This window comes from Corvus hawaiiensis, chromosome 14 (assembly GCF_020740725.1).
Source record: "Corvus hawaiiensis isolate bCorHaw1 chromosome 14, bCorHaw1.pri.cur, whole genome shotgun sequence".
NCBI lineage: Eukaryota > Metazoa > Chordata > Aves > Passeriformes > Corvidae > Corvus > Corvus hawaiiensis.
In genome coordinates, this window is record NC_063226.1 from 7,619,885 (window position 1) to 7,638,108 (window position 18,224).

Sequence of the window (18,224 nt, forward strand, 5' to 3'; positions counted from 1 at the left end):
AGAGCAGAGCAGATTTTTTTGAGCCTGGATGGGAGAGAAATGCAGGTGGCAGCCAGCCGGAGGAGCCAGGTTTGTATGTGGGTTTTGCACTGCACCCTCCGGGCGTTCGCAGGAAACCGAAATGAATTTGAAGCCTTTGGAAGGGAAAAACCTCTCCCATTACAATTTTGGCCCCATTGCATTGCATAGGGTGGTTAGCTCCCTTCCTCGGTGTCCTGCCCTTGCTGCTCACACGGAGCATTAAAGAAGCAGGAATGCCAGCTGTGAGGAGTTGCTTAACCCATACAATTGTGAGGTGCATGGAAAACATGAGTAAAACCATGGCCAAACCAATGTATTTGTCCTATCTCAATGAATGGAGGAAGCAATGGATTCCACCCTTGGTTTTCAAAAGCATTAAAGGGAGAAAAAAGCCCACCAACACCCAAAACCCCTCCAGCCCCACCACTGATGAAGGTTGTGTTGAGGCTGCACATCCCCAGGAGCAGACAGGACCATGGCTTGGAGCCAAGCACAGGAATAGTCCTGGCTGTGATGAACCCAGACTCCTGTGAAAGTGAGCAGTGAAATGATGTCTCCACCATAAGAGTGAGAATCCAAGTGCTGTGCAAAGTCCCTTTCCTCCAGGAAGACAGGGACTTCCTGTGTAAGCAGCCCTGGGGCTTAAGCTGGGTCAAGTGGGCCTGTGGTGCTACAGCTGCCTGCAGCACTGGCAGTGCCTCAGCTAATCTGTGCATAGTGTATTCATGGCTCTCCTCTTTTGGGCCCTGCACTGAGACAGCAGAGTGGTTTTAATGAGAACACAGAAGTTAAAATGGGCTTTTTACTTTTAAAAATTAGTGGCAGACTATGGCTGTTCAGGTTGCTATTTTAACTGCTCCAGATGTCAAGCATGGCTCAGCCAAGATCAATGTGTAATCCAATGGAAATACTATTAATTTCAGAGGAATGTGGTCAATATTTAAATATTTTGGATCTTTTAAATATGTAGCCAGCGGTAGTGGTCTAACTGGGCTTATTAACTCTGCATTTGGAGCAGTGATTCTATTAGCATGAATTAATGTATATTAACATTATTGAATTTCATTTATTTTAGCATGAGGGTTAATGATACTGGTTATTTTAGATACTCTCTGAGGCTGTACTGAGTTGGGAGCTGTTGGTTTAAGGCCTCATCCCACAAGCTTTTGTCCTTCCAGTTCCTCTTTAAGCTCTGACTTAGCTCCAAGCCTGCAGAGTGGCTCCCACTGACTCCAGCAGCAGTCGGATTGAGCCTGTTCCGGTCCTGCTTCATCCAGCCCCAGCGGCTTCAGCTTCAACTACAGAGAGGCTTTGCATGTCCCTCCATGGCCAGGGTGGATTTAACCCCTGGAGCACACTAGTCGCCACTGAAATATCCCCTCTGCTCTACCGTCACATCACAGTGGGAGTCAATCTTGGCTCTTAAACCCAGCTGCAGTGAGTGGGTTGGACCTGGTCTATATATTAAATTCTGTTTCTAAATTAAGCTCAGGTAGACCCATTTCCCCCCGTCCTCTCTGACTTTTATGCCTATTAAATATATAAGGCACTTAGAAGGCAAAGGGTTTGTAATGAGGAACAGTCTTTTTGAATGTTTTGTTAAAGGTATGGAAAATATGGAAAGCTTTGAGAGAAAATTTCTTTCCTTTAAATCAGATTGAAGAACAACCTAAAATAACAGTTGGAGAATGAGCTGCATCTTACAGAGCTAGAAATGGACCCATTTTTCAGCAAAACACAAAGTTCATAACTCTTCATTTTCTTAACAAAATATCTGTTTTCAATAGCTGTTGAAATATTATGCTTGTAGAGGTCACACATTCTTAGTGAAAGACGTATCTTTTTTTGGTTAAAAATATTTTTAAAAGCCAAGTGATTCCCCTTTAAAAAAATTGTTTTAAATCACTGGTGAAATTACAGAAAAGTTGCACAAGAAGAAAATTACGATCAGCCCAGATATAATTTTTTTAAAAGTAGGCACTCAGAAAAAAAACCCCCAAAACAAAAAAAAACCCAGAATGCCACAGATTTCAGTCTGCATCAGAGAATGCTCTCATTAAAAGGAAACCTTCAGTTCCTTTGTCTGAAGAAACCTCTCGCTTTGTTCATGTTTAAGAGAAATGGTTCTAGTTACTGAGAGAGTGTTTGCCTTGCTCAAAAAAAATGTTTGTGTGGGAGATGTTTTACATTTGAGTGACGCCAGAGAGCCAAAATGTGAAGCTATATTGGCAGCAGTGACCACAGGCTGATGTAGCTGGAAAAATTCAGCTGAAAGCCTTTGGGGAAAGGGGAGGATTCCCCCTCCCTGTCCAGGCAAATGGGTTGTCTGGATAAGGCCAAGCTCTTTCTGGGTGGGAAAAATCCGGGTCAGGCAATGTCCAGGGCTGGAGTACCCTCTTGCCATCGCCCTGGCTGAGGGCACATCTGGGCTGCACATCTGGGGCTGTGCACACCTGCCCACCTGCAGCTCTGTGCTATTTCTGCCTGCATGCACTAGATGGCATTGCCAACTTGGCTACAGGGACTGTGGGCTCCCAGTGGGCTTCCACGGGGAGTATGAGCAGTGCTGTTGATGATAATTTGTGATTTTTTTAAAGTTCTCTGTATTAGGGAGAGCATGATACAGCTGCCATATCTGGCATGGACAGCTCAGGGTGCTGGTGCCTGGGCATCACAGAGCTGGTGCCACAGCAGGTGTGACTGAAGCCCACGTTGTACTTGTGCTGAGCAGCTGAGGTCCAGCCTGGGGCCCTTCTTTTGGGCACTGGCTGAGCACACAGAAAGAAATGGTCTTTGTTGTTGCCAACAACCCCTACAAGTGAGGTGGACAAATATGAGAAAGGCTAGGTCAGTGGGATCTGAATGAGAAACCTGAATACCAGAGACATCAGGAGTTCAGCTGAATCAAGCACCTCTTGATTCCCCATTCAGGTGGTTTATTCCCTTTTGTTGTCTTCAGTCAGAGCCTTGCCCCTGTCCCAGTTTCTCCCCTGGTTGTGCATGCTGGGCTGGGATCACTAACACTGAAGCTGAACAGAAAGCTGTGGGGAGAGGGTGCATCTGAGGGGTTGTGACCTGGTTCCTTGTCTATAGCAGCTGGGACTGAATGCCTGAAAAACATGAAAGCATACCAAAAATGGGGGAATTATAATCTGGAGAGCCTTCCTAAACTGTCACTTGCTCCTTGAACTCTGAGCTGCTTTGTAAAGGCCAAAGGTACATTGCTGGGTTTTTTTGTATCCCTACATCCATTTGCAGAGAGTAAACCAAGTCAATAAAATCAAGAAGGAGTGCCTGTGTTGGATCTGCAACAGAGTCATATCCCTGAAAGCAGGAAACCCACCCCAGGGTAGGTTCTGCAGGGCACTGTTCAGCTCTGGAATGCTGAACAGTGTGGGAACAAGCAGCCAGGGTTGCTTGGTGCTCCTCTTGGGTGTTTGTGCTCCAAGACTCTGAGCACCTCCTGTCCTGCTAGTGTCAGCCCCAAGGCTTCACTGGGACAAATGTGCCATTGTTTGTTATCCTGCCCTGCAGTTTCTCTTGAAAACTAAATCCTGAGTAGCATTCAAGTAAAACAGAGTTCCTGATTTCCCAGATGGCAGCCAGTGAGGAACACGCTCCTCTAGAAACGTCTGCCATCTCTATCTTGTGTCCTCAGGTGGGTTGATGGCTTATTTTTCATTGAGAGTTCCCCTCGGTTGCCTGGGGTGTCCTTCAGGGCACTGGGGTGTGGCTGCCAACAGATCTAATGATCAGCAAAAGCATTATTTGTGTTGTGTTAACATCTCAAAGTATCTGTGTGACCTTCCATGCTGCTTGGCTACGTGATCAGTGTTGGCACTGCAGAAATGCTCATGAAAAATGTTCAGGATAAATCTCCCCCTGGTTCCTACTGGTTCCTCTAAAAACTGGTGATGTGGGAGACTTCATGATGCAACACTTCTCTGACAGAATACTTCTCTCTGCATGTAATTAAGAGTTTGTTTGTGGAGAGAGCTGCTCACACACCACTTTGGGCATTCAAGTTTCCATGGAGAGGGACCTGGCTGCCTTTCCTGCCTGGTAGATGCAAGGCTTGGAGTAGAGCTGCTCTTAGAAAATGAAGCATTTGTGCTCAGTTGAGCTTCCTGGAAGGAAGACTTGGCCCAAGTGTGTTGTTTGGGCCATCACAGGACTGTCAGTCAGCAATTCTTGGTTTCATGCCTTGTTTTGTAAGAGATATTTTGTAGGATCTTTGGCAAGTCTCTTCTCTATCTTTTACCCCCTCGGAGATACAGACATAAAACATAGAGAACTAAGATAGCTGTGAGCTGGAAGAGCTGCTGCCGGACTCTCTACTCCCATTAACCCCCAATTTACTGCCCTGCACCAATGGCCCCATCAGTGCCATACATTGACATTTCTGATGGATTATGGCCATTCTCCTGTCAATGTGAGCAACCCTTGTGTGCACGGTCTCCTGCGTGGGATACTGAGCAAAAATTTGGTGGCTCATACTTTAACAGTGAGCTGAATTTAAGTTTTGTTTCTCTTTTAGGCAAACATTGTTTTAGAAGCCAGAAATTCTGCCATCATAATGTACATAAATTTACTGTCATCAACCCTTTTGACTAACCTGAAATGCAACTCACTTTTTGGTATTCCTGCAGACCTGTGTGATGAGACACATTGAGAGAACAATCTGTATCAGTGACTGTGAGGTGGACAGGAAACACGTGTTTTTACTGCTCACATAGGAAAGAAATCTCATTCGATTTATGTGATCTCAAGCCAATTATGTCCCCTGTGCAAAACCCAGGCCTCCAGCAGCGCAGTCTGTATCTTTAAGACAACAAAAATAAACCAGCAGCATCTGTAATGTCCTTCTTAATGGGATGAATTAGGAAGAATGTGTATGGACACAATCCTAGAGACTACTCTAAGTGATTGGAGAAGGAGGGTAGGAGAGCATGTCATTCTTCAGCTTTATCAAAGGAGCTGCTTATGCACATGCATTACTTGGAATGCCAGTCTCCAAACATTCTGATTACTCCAAGTGGTGTTCATCTGCCAGGTAAATAACAAGTGAGATACTCATATTTACAATTGAAATTGCCTGAGTGTTCAGCTGGCCCTCACCTTTCCAGGCTGGACTTTCATTGCATGTTACTCATCGTCAGTGGCTTGAGAAAATCTCTTGACAAGACTCGCCTTGGAGCTGGCAGGACCATATGAGACTTCATTTGGAAAAGCAGGTTAGAAACTTCTCCCAAAGGTCTGACCCTAAGCTTCCTCTTTAATTCAGACAATTCCCAGTAAGGTCTTTCCCAGTCAGAACCACTGTTTAGGAATAGTAGCACAGGCTTATTTATACTGATTTTTAGTGATCCATTACATTTCTGATGTTCTGAAAGGGTATAAAACTGCATCATTCTTAGAAGATAAAAAAAACTTCAGTGCTTTGCTATGGAGATGATTTTGTGTTGAGGGGTAGTGTCCATTTGCTGCTAAACAACATCCCCCTCCATCACTCCCACCCTTATAGGCAGGGTGTCTGAATGGAGGAGCTAGAGCAGATCTGTGCCCTTCTGGTACTAAAATTAAAGAGAAAAGAAGTCTGATCACAAACTATTCATTTCTAAAAGCAATCTCCAAAAATGAAGTAATAACCCCTAAATTATCGCAGTGATGAGCAAACCTGCAAGTTCAGCTTGCAAACTGGCAGTCAGAGGTTCCTGATGCCATATGCCTGGAGAAGGTATTTCTTTTTTGTGTTTTTTCACATGTATCAGTGTGAGTAACTCTGTTTTAAGTGAGAGCCACTCCATCTAAAGTTGGGGATTGATATTAGTACTTTCATAACAGACATAATACCTAAAAGTATGTTTCAGAATATGCTCAAGACATGATCTGTCTTTCAGTGTGTGAGCTCTATCTTAGAATTACATTTAAACCTCTGCAGTTTAGAATCTAGGTGAAGGTTTGATTATCTAGGAAGAAAGAAAAAAACCGTAAAAACTTAAGCATATGATACTGAACAGAGTTTTCTCTCGATGGGTTTTGTTCATAACCTCCTTGTGGAACTTAACAGAAAATTAAATCTCTGCCACTGAGTTCTTAAAGGCATTGGAAAACACTATGGTGTAGATCTTACCTTCCATCAAATTCCACTCCAGTGACTTTTAAAAAATGCAGCTGTTTCACTCATTTTGAATTCTTGCAGACTTTTCCATAGGGGATATTTCTAGTTCTGTAAACAGTTTCCCATCAACTCAGTGAGGAGGGGAAAAAAAAAAAGAAGAAAGGCATTTTGTCTTGAGGAAAATCTTGTGTGCTCAGCTGGAGCCTTTCCTGTGAAGCCGCTCTCCCAAGGCCCAAGGAGATGCTGGAAGTTCCCGTGGCTGCTCCTGTGCTCTGTGCGCTCCAGGCTCAGAGATGCTCTCCTGGCTGCAGATAACGTGGTTGTGTTGTGCCACGTGCAGGAGTAATGCGGGTGGATTCCCAAGGACGTTGACCAGCAAACCTTCCCCATGCCCGAAAATCACCATGTTTAAAAAAGATAGAAGAAGAATTTAAAAAGTATTGCAAGGAATACATTGAGTACTTATTTTGGCTGGTGGTATCTTTCCAGCCAAGGAAACCCTCTTTGGCTAGATTTTGATGTCGTCGCTGTGGGTGATGAATAAATGTCCCTTCTCCCTCTGACCACTGGGCATGTGTGCTTTGCTTTGAGAAGCTGGCCCTTGGGGCTGAAATTTTGTCATATTTAGTTCTAACCCAAAATATTACAGACCAAATCCAGCCAAAAGTATTGGGTGAGGGAGAAAGACTAATGCATTGGAAGGTTTGCAGCTGGAACCATCATGGAGCTGGCTGAGCTTGGGCACAAGTCCCTGCCCCGAAAGCCCAGTCAGACTGGGACTATGCCCATGATGTTTTGCCTTTCCTCCACTTCTACCCAGGTTCCCTTTTGTCTCCACCGAAGGATTATGGCACATTGTGTGACTCTGGCAGCTCATGGTGTTCAGCTGGGGCGAGGTGCAAGTGGGGTCCAGTGGCAACAGTATGAGGAGCAGGGTATTTCCTTGTGCTTTTCCAAAATAGCTGTGTGTGATGCTGACTGTGAAGTTAAAATGAAAGATATCTTGTGCTATGGGCTTTTCCCCCCTTCTTTAAATAAATCTATAGATATGGAGGTAGGAGTGAGAGAGAAGGAGAAGCTTTTGGCCAGTGGCTTTGGGCAAACAGAAGATTGACCCCGCAGTGTTGCTTGCCGGGCAGGGAAGTTAAATGGAAACAAAATCAAATTACTAAAACAAAAATTATAGTGAAGGAGAATCATGTTTCCTGAAGGGTTTTGCTTCTCCTGGGTGTGGTGGTCTCTCTTGGCAGGACGTCAGGCTGAGCTCAGTGCCGGGTGGTCACCATGCAGCACCCTGGGACTGCATATCCCGCTTTGTTCTTGGCACGTGGGGTGGGGCTGTTTATTTAACCAGCTAACTTAGAGCCCCCAAGGACTCCAGGCTCCTGTTTATCGTTCAGAGTGTCAGCATTAGTACAGTGCTTCTTTCTTTGGGGTATTTTTATTTAGTAACTGCTAACCAGAAATACACGATTTCAAGCTTCCCTCTTGTAGATACCACAGAGACTTGGGCTTGCAGGCAAGATAACGGGCAAAGTGAAGCTTAGGGGAATGCTGAGCTCTCACCTGCAATGCCCTAGTGCAGGCACAGTTGGGTTTAACCCTCTGGGCTGGGGACGAGATTCTTGGAACATGAGGATGTTGGAAAAGACAGCTCTGAGTATTGCCAAGCTCCTTGAGGAGATGTTGTAGTTGTGTATTTTCTTCTCAGCGATTCTCATGCTGCCCCAGCTGTGCTCTGGGTTTATTTCCAGCAGGAGTGCTCAGAGGTTAGGCCTGAAAAAATGGGCATTAAATGCAATGCTGCATTTTATAAACATTAAATACAACCAGGCCTTGATGTGAGCAGTGACTCACAGGTCTAAAAAGCTGTGGGTGTCTCCTGCCTCCCAAAGCACTCACTTCCCAATGAGAGCCAAACCCCTACATGGTGCCCAGCTCTTGGTGCTCTTCACTGCAGCAATGACAGACTTCTACGCTCTACCTATGGTAAGTATAGCAGCTCTGCATGCACATAGGATCCAGAAACCAGCCATAACTCCATGAAGATAACAGTGTGATGCTTCTTCATGTGTCTAAGGAATGGACTTGGAGTTTTCATTTATTTTCATAAGAAAACAGTGCTTAGATAAAAAGGGAAAACTTTTAGCCCAAATGCCTGATTCCAGCCCTGTTTGACATGTGGGTTGCTATCCCAAAGAGATCAAGCTCTTCTAAATTTCATAAAAATTAGTAGCAGAATGGTGGAGAAGGGTTCAAGCTGGACCCTTGGTGGAGAAGGTTGTAGCGTTAAGTCTACAGCCGTCTTCAGAAAACCCACAGGTGAAAGCTGCAGAAAACTGGGTTTCCTAAGTTTATCTGTTCACAGATCTCCTTGCTTTTCTTGTACATGTGCCTGCAAAAAGACCTACATCTATCTCTCTTTCCATTTCACACATTTTCACCTTGTCTTGAAAATGGGATGTGTTGCAGGCAGGACCCCTGCCTCTCAAAGGGACTGACTTGAGGGTGAATAAATAACAGCAGGAGAAGCTGGGGATAGCTGGAAGAAAACCTTAGGTCAAGTCTAAATATCATCGTGGATGTGCTGTACATTCCCAGACAGGGAGCAGGGTGGTGTGGAGGCATATTTGAGATTCATTTGTCTCTGAGCTGTTTAGTACCTTGTGAGATGGCACAGAAAGACTGTTAACAAAGAATCTGCTGCTATTCAGGGCAGCCTTGAGTCATTGTGGTTTAAAAAATAAATTATCATATAAATAGCTGCTTAGGAATCTCAGCCTGAAGACCACAAAATCTCACCAGTGCATAGCTTTTTTGGCTTATGTAGCACCATGTCTACTTGCGGAATATTTTGGCCGTGTGTTGTACACCACTTCCTATTTCAAAAAGAGTATTATAGGAAAAGAATAAAGTCTATTGTCAGTGACAATTGCTGGTGGTTTCCTAGTGCCTCTCATTCCAGGAGGCTGAGCATATCATAACTGGATTTTTCCTGTCTTCGCTGAACCCGCTCCAAGATGCCACTACCTTGTGGAGACTGGTATCCCCTGCCCTGGATACCCAGAGGTGAGCAGGATCATTCCAGGTTGGTTTAAGACACTTTCTGGGTAGTTTTTGTGAAAGATTGGTGGGTTTTGAAAAGACAGAGGAGAGTGTGGTGGTGAACAAGCTAAGAGTTATGCTCCTGCAGTTGGAAATACCACTGGGATTTTGGATATTTGGATATTGGAAATACCACCTCCACCACCTCCTCCTGCTGACTGGCATCCTGTTCTGCTGTCCCAAAGCAAGGCTGAGTATGACCCATTTGAATTTTGTGACTTTATAATGTGAAAAAGTGCCAAGGTCTTTGATATAGGCATCTCACCCTCTTGCAGTGCTGTGGATTGTTAATAACTACATCTCCATTGACTTTAATTGGAGCAGGATCAGATAGCAAGAGCGAAAATCCTCCGAAGAAAATTGTTCTGAGTGAACTCCAGCCAGTCAGCTCAGACAGAACCCATCCTTGGGTTTTCCCACTACTCTGGTTCTGGCTAATAAATTGCCTATTCATTTTAGCTCTATTTGGTTTTGTTTGCTTTGTTTGCTTATTTGTGACTTCCCTTTGGGGAAAAGAACAGGCTGGGAAGTACAGCAGTGCCGCCGGAGGTTGTGGGACAGTACACGTTGTAATGGTCCTTTCAACAGGTTTTTTTCTCAGACATTCGGCAAAAGTTTGCAGTCCCAGCACAAAATGTGAGAATGATGACTGTATCACAAAGACATTTTCCCAGCGTGGCTGAGCTGTGATACGAAACAAGCTGATTTTCTCATGAGAGGGGAGTAAATCCTTGGAAGTGTTATTTTTCTAAAGTTTTATTTGAAAAGTACTAGCATGACCTTTTCTTGATGTTGCTTTTTCTTTCTCTTTTTTCTTTGTAAAAATCCTTGTAGGATTGTGATTAGCAAGATAATGAATACCATCTGCTTTTAATCAATTCCTTCCTTTTCTTCCAAACCCTCCTAGCTTCTCATATTAATGGAAACAAATTTGAATACTGGAATAGACTGTTCTGGAGAGTGCTTGGGTATTTACTAGGTGAAAAGTGAAACTGCACAGGTTTATTTCATGGGGCAGGGCATTTGACAGGTGCAATTTTTCTTCCAGATGTGTTGCATGCCTGTTTTATAAACCAAAATTTGTACTGACAGGAGATATAATTCTGTATTGGAGGGAAATTTTAAGAAGAGGAGGGTTTGAGCCCGAACTGGAGCTGCTGCCCGAGCTCTTCCAAAGAACTGGTGCTTATTTACTGCCACAGTGACACACTGAGGGATAAATGTGGTTGACTGGTAAAGCTGGGAAGCAAAGGATGCTTCCTAGGAGGAAAGCAATGCCTATGGCATTTTGAGTGTAACCCCTCTGTTAGTTTTGCAAAATACCTAAATGGGACTTGCTAACGCAGCTTTCCTCAGTGCCATGCATTCAGATCTCCACTGTATTATTTTATCTTGGAAACCAAAAAAACTTGAATCCATTTGCTGTCAAGCCTTACCTCAGATCAAACTGGCTTTTTCCCTCTGGATAGGACTCAGTTTTATTTGTGCTTTTCTCTTAGGTTGGAATCAATCATCCTGCCCTGATTTGAATGACCACTTTACCCCTCCAAAGGTTCACATTAACAGGTACTCCCGGGATGTTTTCTTGATTGGGTTCAAGGCATTGTGTGTTCGCATCTGTCCTGCCTGATTATCAACCAGTTCTGCCAGCTAATGTTGGCTGGGAAACCTTTCCTTTCATGCATTGCTCCAAACTGGGTCCTGAGAAGAGAAATTGCTGTTTCTACCACAGACATTTGTGACAAGGTGGTCCTGGCTGGAAGTGCTGGCATTCTGCTGTGCCCTCTCATGGCATTAGATGCACAGCACAGCCAGGCAGATAGAGTGCCAGTGCTTGGGATGCCATGATCCCAGAGACCTCTTAAGAGACAGGGCAAGAGATGCCGAGAAAGACCTGAATGAGGATCCTCAGGTGCTTGGGATCTGCAACTAGGAGCAATGCTGAGTGAAGACTTTGGGCCAGCACAGGTGCTGGGGTACTTGGGTTATCTGCCCATACAGTTCCTACAGGGAAGTTGGATCACCATGATATGAGTGGCTTTTGTGGATGTTTTCTTCCCTTTTTTGAAAATGTTGTTCACCTTTTCACTGAAACCCTGGATATTCATTCTGCTTCATGCAATACTTTGATTTTGGGCTGGGCATGGGTGAGTGCATGCCTTCGAGCCTAGACAGCAATAGTCCCTCCAATGCCCCTCATCAGGACCATGGCCCCTGGATATTTCAAGGGGAATGGGCTTGTTTCTGTCACACAAGGTGTTCTGAGTGAGTGATGTTGCTGCTGCTAAGGGAGTCTGTGCAGGAGTCTGAATTAAAGCAGGACTTCTACCATGAGGGAACATAATGTGTACAGACGCTTTGTTCTCAATCTGGCATGGGTTCAACCTGGGGTGCCACATTTCTGCCAGTTGCTTTTATCCTTGCAGGGCTGTTTGGTGAGAGCAGGGTAGCAGCATGTCCTGAGCACCCACAGTCCTTGGGGCTCAGGAGGTAAAGCACAGACAAAGCAACCTCTTTTCAGAAGCAGGCTGTAAACATCTTGAAACAAATTTCCAGTGAAGAGTTTTTGACTTCCCCAGCCTCTCCCCTAATCCCTTGTTACTGGAGCTTTTGGGGTGAGACATCTGAAGTTGCACAACACCACACGTGTAATGCCTCTGATTAACTCACACAATTGTGGGAGCTAAAGCCTGCTGCTACTAAACAACGCACCCTTGTTTTCTTTCTCTCTTTACAGGGCCATGCTGGTGTAACAACTTACATTTCCCCAGGATGTGGAGCCTGAAGTAAGTGAGCGTGGGCTGGGTTGGAGCCAGGAAACCGTCTGAGGCAGGGATGCAGATATTGCCGGAGTGTTCCTACAGGTGCCTGATTGTTCTTCTCCAAAGAGGGGATGCTTTGCTGCATGCTTTGCCATGTCTTGGAGAGCCTTCCTGAACAGGGGGACTGAATGAGCTAAACCTTCCTCCTGGAGCCATCCCTGGGAATCCAAGGTGGATGGAATAGCAGGGACAATAAGAGTTGATCCTGTTTGCCCCCAAGAGTGTGCAGCATGTGCTTTGCCTGCATGTTGGGACTTCAGAGAGGCTCTGGTTATGGTTTGGAGAGGACACTTTTGGGATGCCTCAGGAAAATGCCACCTTCTGGCTTGGTGCTGAAAACATGAATATGAAAGCACTGCACGGTAAAGGGAAGATCATGAGTGTCAAAAGCTCCACATCTGATTCCTGCATGGAAGATCCTCCCTGCACTTCCCATTGGCACCCACCTACTGCCAGCCAGCCTGCAGCCATGTGAAGGTCAGGTAAAAATAACAGCTTTTTTTGCAAGGCTGACTAAATGAAGGAAAGGGGTAGGGGAAGAAGGGAGATAAATGGCTGTGGTTTGCCAAAACCCCTACATCTGGCACATACAGATTGCTAACAGGGGCAAGCAGAGGCAGCAGTGGCTAAGAAAAAGAGTCCTTACTCTTAGCAGCCATTTCACATGCACAGACTTAAAAAAGCCTTCCTTGCTGCCCGACTCTGCTGCAGCAGGGTGGGTGTGGAGCTTGGAGATTGTTCAAATTCTGCATTTCTGGCCCCGCAGAGGCTGCTCTGGCTCACAGCGATGTCACCGTGAGGGAATGCGCTTCCCCTGCGCTGGGACATCTCTGGCCAACACCAGATACCCTTCCTTCCTGCCTGCTCCCATGGTGGGGATTATTGCTTTTGGCTTCTCCTGGCTTTGAAAGGCATCCAAAGAGCTCAGCTTTTGCAAGCTGAGAGCAGAGACAGAAAGCCTCTCCCTGCCTCACCTGTTTGTGGTTATTCAGCTCCCTCCCTTCACGCTTTGGCACAATAATGGCCTGAAAGTAAAACAAGAGGCAAGTTCTCCTCCCGGCTCAGAGCACTGAATGAAACCCAGCCAGCGGGGCCTATTGAGACAGCATCAAGACAAATGTCAACTTTAACACAAAGAGGCTTAAATGACTGACACAGAAAGGAATAATCTCAGATCTGTTTTCCAGGCTGCTCCCCAGCATAGTTGTGCTGCAGACGGAGACAATTTTCAGTTCCCCAGGGAGATTGTATAGCCAAAAAAAGATACTTGGTGGTGATACGCTATAAGACTAGGTCATGAGAATGGATGTTTGGAATAATGACAGAATTCATTATAGACAAACTAAATTAACAGAGTGTGTTGAGAAACATATGGGGAGGAAATTGCCACTGAAGCCCTGCAAAGTGTAGCTTTACTTCTCATTGTGCTGGGTTCTCCCAAGGCCTCCATGAAACAGGACAGGGGGTTATAGAAGTCATTTTGTGGCAACTCTCTGAATCTGTTGCCTTTTTTGCAGGATGGCTATTTGCCTTTGAATCTTCTGAAAAAGTAAAAGTAATTAAGGCTCAGGAAGAATGGGATTCAAATGAAAATATTCTCCCCAGAAGCAAGAAGAAAATAATGTTGTAGTTGGTGTCTTCTTGACCTTGCTCAGAACTTAGCAGTGAAGTGGCTGCAGTGTGGGGGCTGCACTCACCCATGCCAGGCACCAAGAGCACCCTTCCTTGCCCCTGCACTGCATTTGCCTTATCAGGCACTGAGAGCATCCTCATCGCCCCAGTGGCACCTCCCTAAGCAGCCACTAGTCCAGCTGCCTCTGGCTTCGAAGAGCTTTGATCCCATTGTAGACCCTTTGGGGAATGTGCTCAGCCTCTTGCCAGAGGCTTCACATCCTGGGCTGCCAGAAGGAGCTGAGGAGCTCCCCAGGAGACCCTGAGGTAATTGTGCAGGATTAAAGAACCATTGGTCCTTTCATTGGGATTAATGGATCCTCAGTCAGTGTCCTCCCCAGGACCTCCATTGCCTGCAGAACTTACCAAAAAGTGTAGTTGCCTTTCGCAATTATCAATTCAAAGCTATCTGGTAAGAGCTGGAAGCTTCAGGAAAAGTCGCTGTATCTGAGCAGGCAGTGGCCCCGTGGTGTTTTTGGGTGGCAAATTGCTGAGCAGAGACTTGGAGCCATGGCCATGGGCTTCCAGCAGGGAAACAGATCTCGGCTTGGTGCCAGATATCCATGCCCCATGGAAATCTGTGTTTCTTGTTTTCTGAAATATGAAAACTTGTGTTTCTGAAATATGTTACTCTGTAGAAGAGACTGCAGGACTGTAGCAAAGAACTTTTAAAGTCAATGAAACAATTAACAGCTGGAGTATAACAGGATAGTGTTTAGTAGAAAAAAATCACCCTGGAGAAACTCAAGATGAATGACTGAATAAGAAGAAATTTAGGGAGTTTTGCTTTTTATATTTATATTTATTCACACATGTGTATGTAACACCTATATACGTGCCTATACATGCCTGAGAAGTAATGAGAGAATGTCACAAATCCAGAGCAGTGTGGCACAAGGAAAGGCAGGAGGATGCTCTGCAAGCTAGTGCAAGTTAGCCTGGCATATGACCCATGCTAAGCAATGGCAAATGTGGCCCCAAATTCAATTAGTAAAGAATTAAAGGACTGAATTTAATTAATGTGGAGCACTATGGAAATAGTCCTTTTATTCAAAAGAAACCTACTTTTATTCTTTCTCTCCCCAGGATCTGTAAGTCAAGCTGATAGTGAGGCATGACATGTTTTGAAAGATGTTTAGCTTAATATTTCAGGAGGTCCCAGTGGTAGGACACAGCAAAGAGCTTAAGAACAAGGTAAATGAGTAACCTCAAACAGGAGCTTAAGAAGCATCTACTGCAATAGCCTCCCTGGGTCTGGAAGAGAAGAACTGCAGTTCAAAAAAACGTACTGTTAGGTTTACTGTTGGGGCCCTCCCTCTGCCATGTGGTCCTGGGGGAGGGGCCCTGGGGGGGAGACACAGGGTTTCCCTAGCCCCTGGTCAGCCTCCTTTGCCATTGGTTGGTTTGTGTTTCCTGGTGCAGGCAGGGACCCTCGGTCCTGTGGTTGAGAGTTCCTCGGCAGAGCCCGGCCATGTAGCTGGAGAAATAAACATCTCTCTGAAACATCTACCAAGAATCTGTCCATATATATTTCTTTTCCATGGGACTCCTTGTTTGGTACATCGTGTTACAGTATCCCCACTGCAACATAAATGGTAGAGATGCTGGCATTGGATTCCTCTTCTTGTTTTTGTTTTGCTATTCCATATCTAAACTGTGGAGGAACCATGGGAAGACTCTTGGCTCTCAGAGCCGCATATGGACATTTATCTTAAACTTGAAAAGATTCTTGAAAAATGATTTGTAAATTTTAGCTTAATTCAAGCTCAAAGAGAACTGAAACACTTCCTGGCATGGTTGTTTAAGAACTTTTTCTATGTTTCTTGGGATTTAATTCTTGCCAAAGACTTTTGGAACACCATTTGGACACAGTTAATTTTTGAGTCAAAATATATGCCGATGGAAGAATATTTTCATGAATATTATTTAATTACTGAGACTGTTGAGCAATGTCAGCTGTGTCCTGGCGAAGGGAAGCCTGCCTCAGGGACCATGCGACCCAGGCCACGTGCACTGAGCGTTCTGCGAGCAGCAGCGAGGCAGTTCCTGCGCGTGGGCGGGGCCATGCGAGCTGCAGCATCGGCAGCAGAGTGAGGCGCGACCCGGCGGTGCCCGCCCGGCCCCATGCAGCGCATGGTGGAGCGAGCCCTGTGAACGCCCGACCAAGAGGGGCGGTGCACGGGCGGCAGCTGGTGGCGGTGGCGGTGGCGGTGGTGGTGGAGCGGAGCCGCGCCCAGCCAAAACGCGCGCTGGAGCAGGGCGCGGGGGGGCCGCCACTTGGGGGCCCGGCTGAGACAGGGAGGCAGCGCCTGGCAGCAGCAGCGAAGCTGAGACCAGAGGAGGCGACGCACGGACAACTGAGTGGTGCGGCCCGGCCCAGCCCACGTGGCCCAGAATGCGACCCCGGGAAGAGCATGCAGGCACGAGCAGCTCCAGCAGCCCTGGCAGCACTAGCAGCCCTGGCAATTCCAACGTGGGAGCAAGTGAAAGAGAAAGCAAGAACGCAGCGAGACAGAAAACAGCAGCAACTCGGAAAAAGGAAAAAATCACTGCAGCTAAGGTTTTAGGAATAGTAAAATGGTATAATGTTAAACAAAATTATGGTTTTATAACAAGATGTGACAACCAGCAAGACATATTCGTGCATAGAACTGCTATTAAAAAGAATAACCCTGAAAAATGCATCCCAAGCTTGGGAGATGGAGAGGTGGTAGAATTCAAAATTATACAAGGTAGAAAAGGGTTACAAGCATCGCAGGACACTGGGCCTGATGGTGTTCCTGTAAAAGGCAGTATATATGCTAAAAATTGTAGTCATGTTAGACAATATCTCCATTGTAGGCCCCCCCTACCGTCTCCCTTTCCTAATCCCACCTTTCCCTTTTACCCTATGTCCTATTACCCCCAGTGTATTCCCAATCCGTTTATTCATCCATGGTTTCCCTCACAAAACCATGCCTTTGCCAATTGTTTCCCAAAAAATCCCTTTCCAATGCCGAGGGGGGGATGAAAAGGGGGAGGGAAGAAATTAAACTCTCTCCTGCCTCAGTTTCCCCACAAAGCATGCTTGGAGAGTTCTGTCTCCCTTCTGTCAGCCTTAAGATGTTCCACAGAATCTGTTTGGACATTCGAAGACTCAAGAGGGTGGCTTGTTTTGTTTTGAAACTGTCCTTGTTGTTTTCAATGTTAAGTTTTACATCTCTTTTGTTAAAAATAAAGGGGTTAAATGTCGGGGTCTCCTCCCCCTGCCATGTAGCCCTGGGAGAGGGGCCCTGAGGGGACAGAGACGGGGTTTCCTTGCCCCTGCTCAGCCTCGTTCCCATTGGTTGTTTTGTGTTTCACTGTGTGGGCAAGGTCCCTCAGGTCCCGTGATTGTAGGAGTTCCTCGGCAGAGCCCCGGCCATGCGGCTGGAGAAATAAACATCTCTGAAACATCTATCAAGAATCTGTCCATATATATTTCTTTTCCACGGGACTCCTTGTTTGGTACATCATGTTACAGTATCCGCACTGCAACAGTTTACTGTTGTTGGTTTTGGTTGATTGGTTGGTTTGGTTTTTTTTTTTTTGGAGGGGGTGTTGTTAGTTTTTGGGTTTGCTTGGTTTTAATCTCTCCTTGAAAGCCCTTGAAGGGTTTGGGGCTTGGTCCACTGGGAATTAAAAGATAAAGACATATATAGATAGATAGATATAAATATATGTATGTGTGTGGGTTTTTTTAATTTATTTTGGTAAATTGTTGGGACTTCAACTGCCCCTGAGCCCCAGACCTTTGGGGAAAGCTTTGCCTTCTCCTGGGTGGTTTGAGGAGTGGGGCTGGGGGGAGACAATGCACTAACCCCAGGTTTTCTGCCTGCACTTAAAACAATTTGCCCTCGTGGCTCGCTCTGATACGGTGTGGAAAAGGAAAGGGACAGGGAAGCTCAGAGGAACTGATGGGCAGAAAAAGGGTGTGAAATTCATACTATCTGGTGTGTCTCCTTTGATGTGTCACACAGAGATGGTGCAGGCACTCAGATGGGAAGGGGTTAATGCGTTTCTCAGTAACCATTGAAATGGGGGCTGTTATGGTCTATTTAGGCAATGATCTGTTACAATATCAATGGCATTTTCGATGGCAGTGTCTCCTAGTCTTCTATTGAAATCACAATAGCTTTGGAAGTTCACTGCCATGGCAGTCTCAGGGACAGATTTCTGTTCATTTTTCTTTGTTGTGAAGATTTTTCTTTTTTTTTTTTTTTTAAGTAAATTAGCTCACACAAATGAGAAAGAAGCTTTAAGTATGTGACCTTTAGACAAAAGCTTCAGATTTGTCATTCTCTCTCCTTAACTTACGCTGTGCTCTCAGCAATGCCTCGATACAATATCTAGCCCAGCTTGGGCTACCTGGCCACAAATAGCTGGGCGAGGCTGGAGTGACAACGTGAAATCTCCATTTCTATGCTGTTGTCAGCTTCTAACACTTAGGGAAAAAAGTCAAAGTT

The 18,224-nt window shown here is 45.5% G+C and overlaps 1 long non-coding RNA gene across 1 annotated transcript; it reads left to right on the forward strand.

Annotated features, from left to right (window-relative positions):
* Positions 1 to 1,971: 1,971 nt before the first annotated feature.
* On the forward strand, positions 1,972 to 15,259 carry LOC125333437. Its single transcript, XR_007206857.1, has 3 exons — positions 1,972 to 9,211; positions 10,747 to 10,813; positions 11,985 to 15,259. It is a non-coding gene; the product is annotated as an uncharacterized LOC125333437 (long non-coding RNA).
* The last annotated feature ends 2,965 nt before the right edge of the window (positions 15,260 to 18,224 follow it).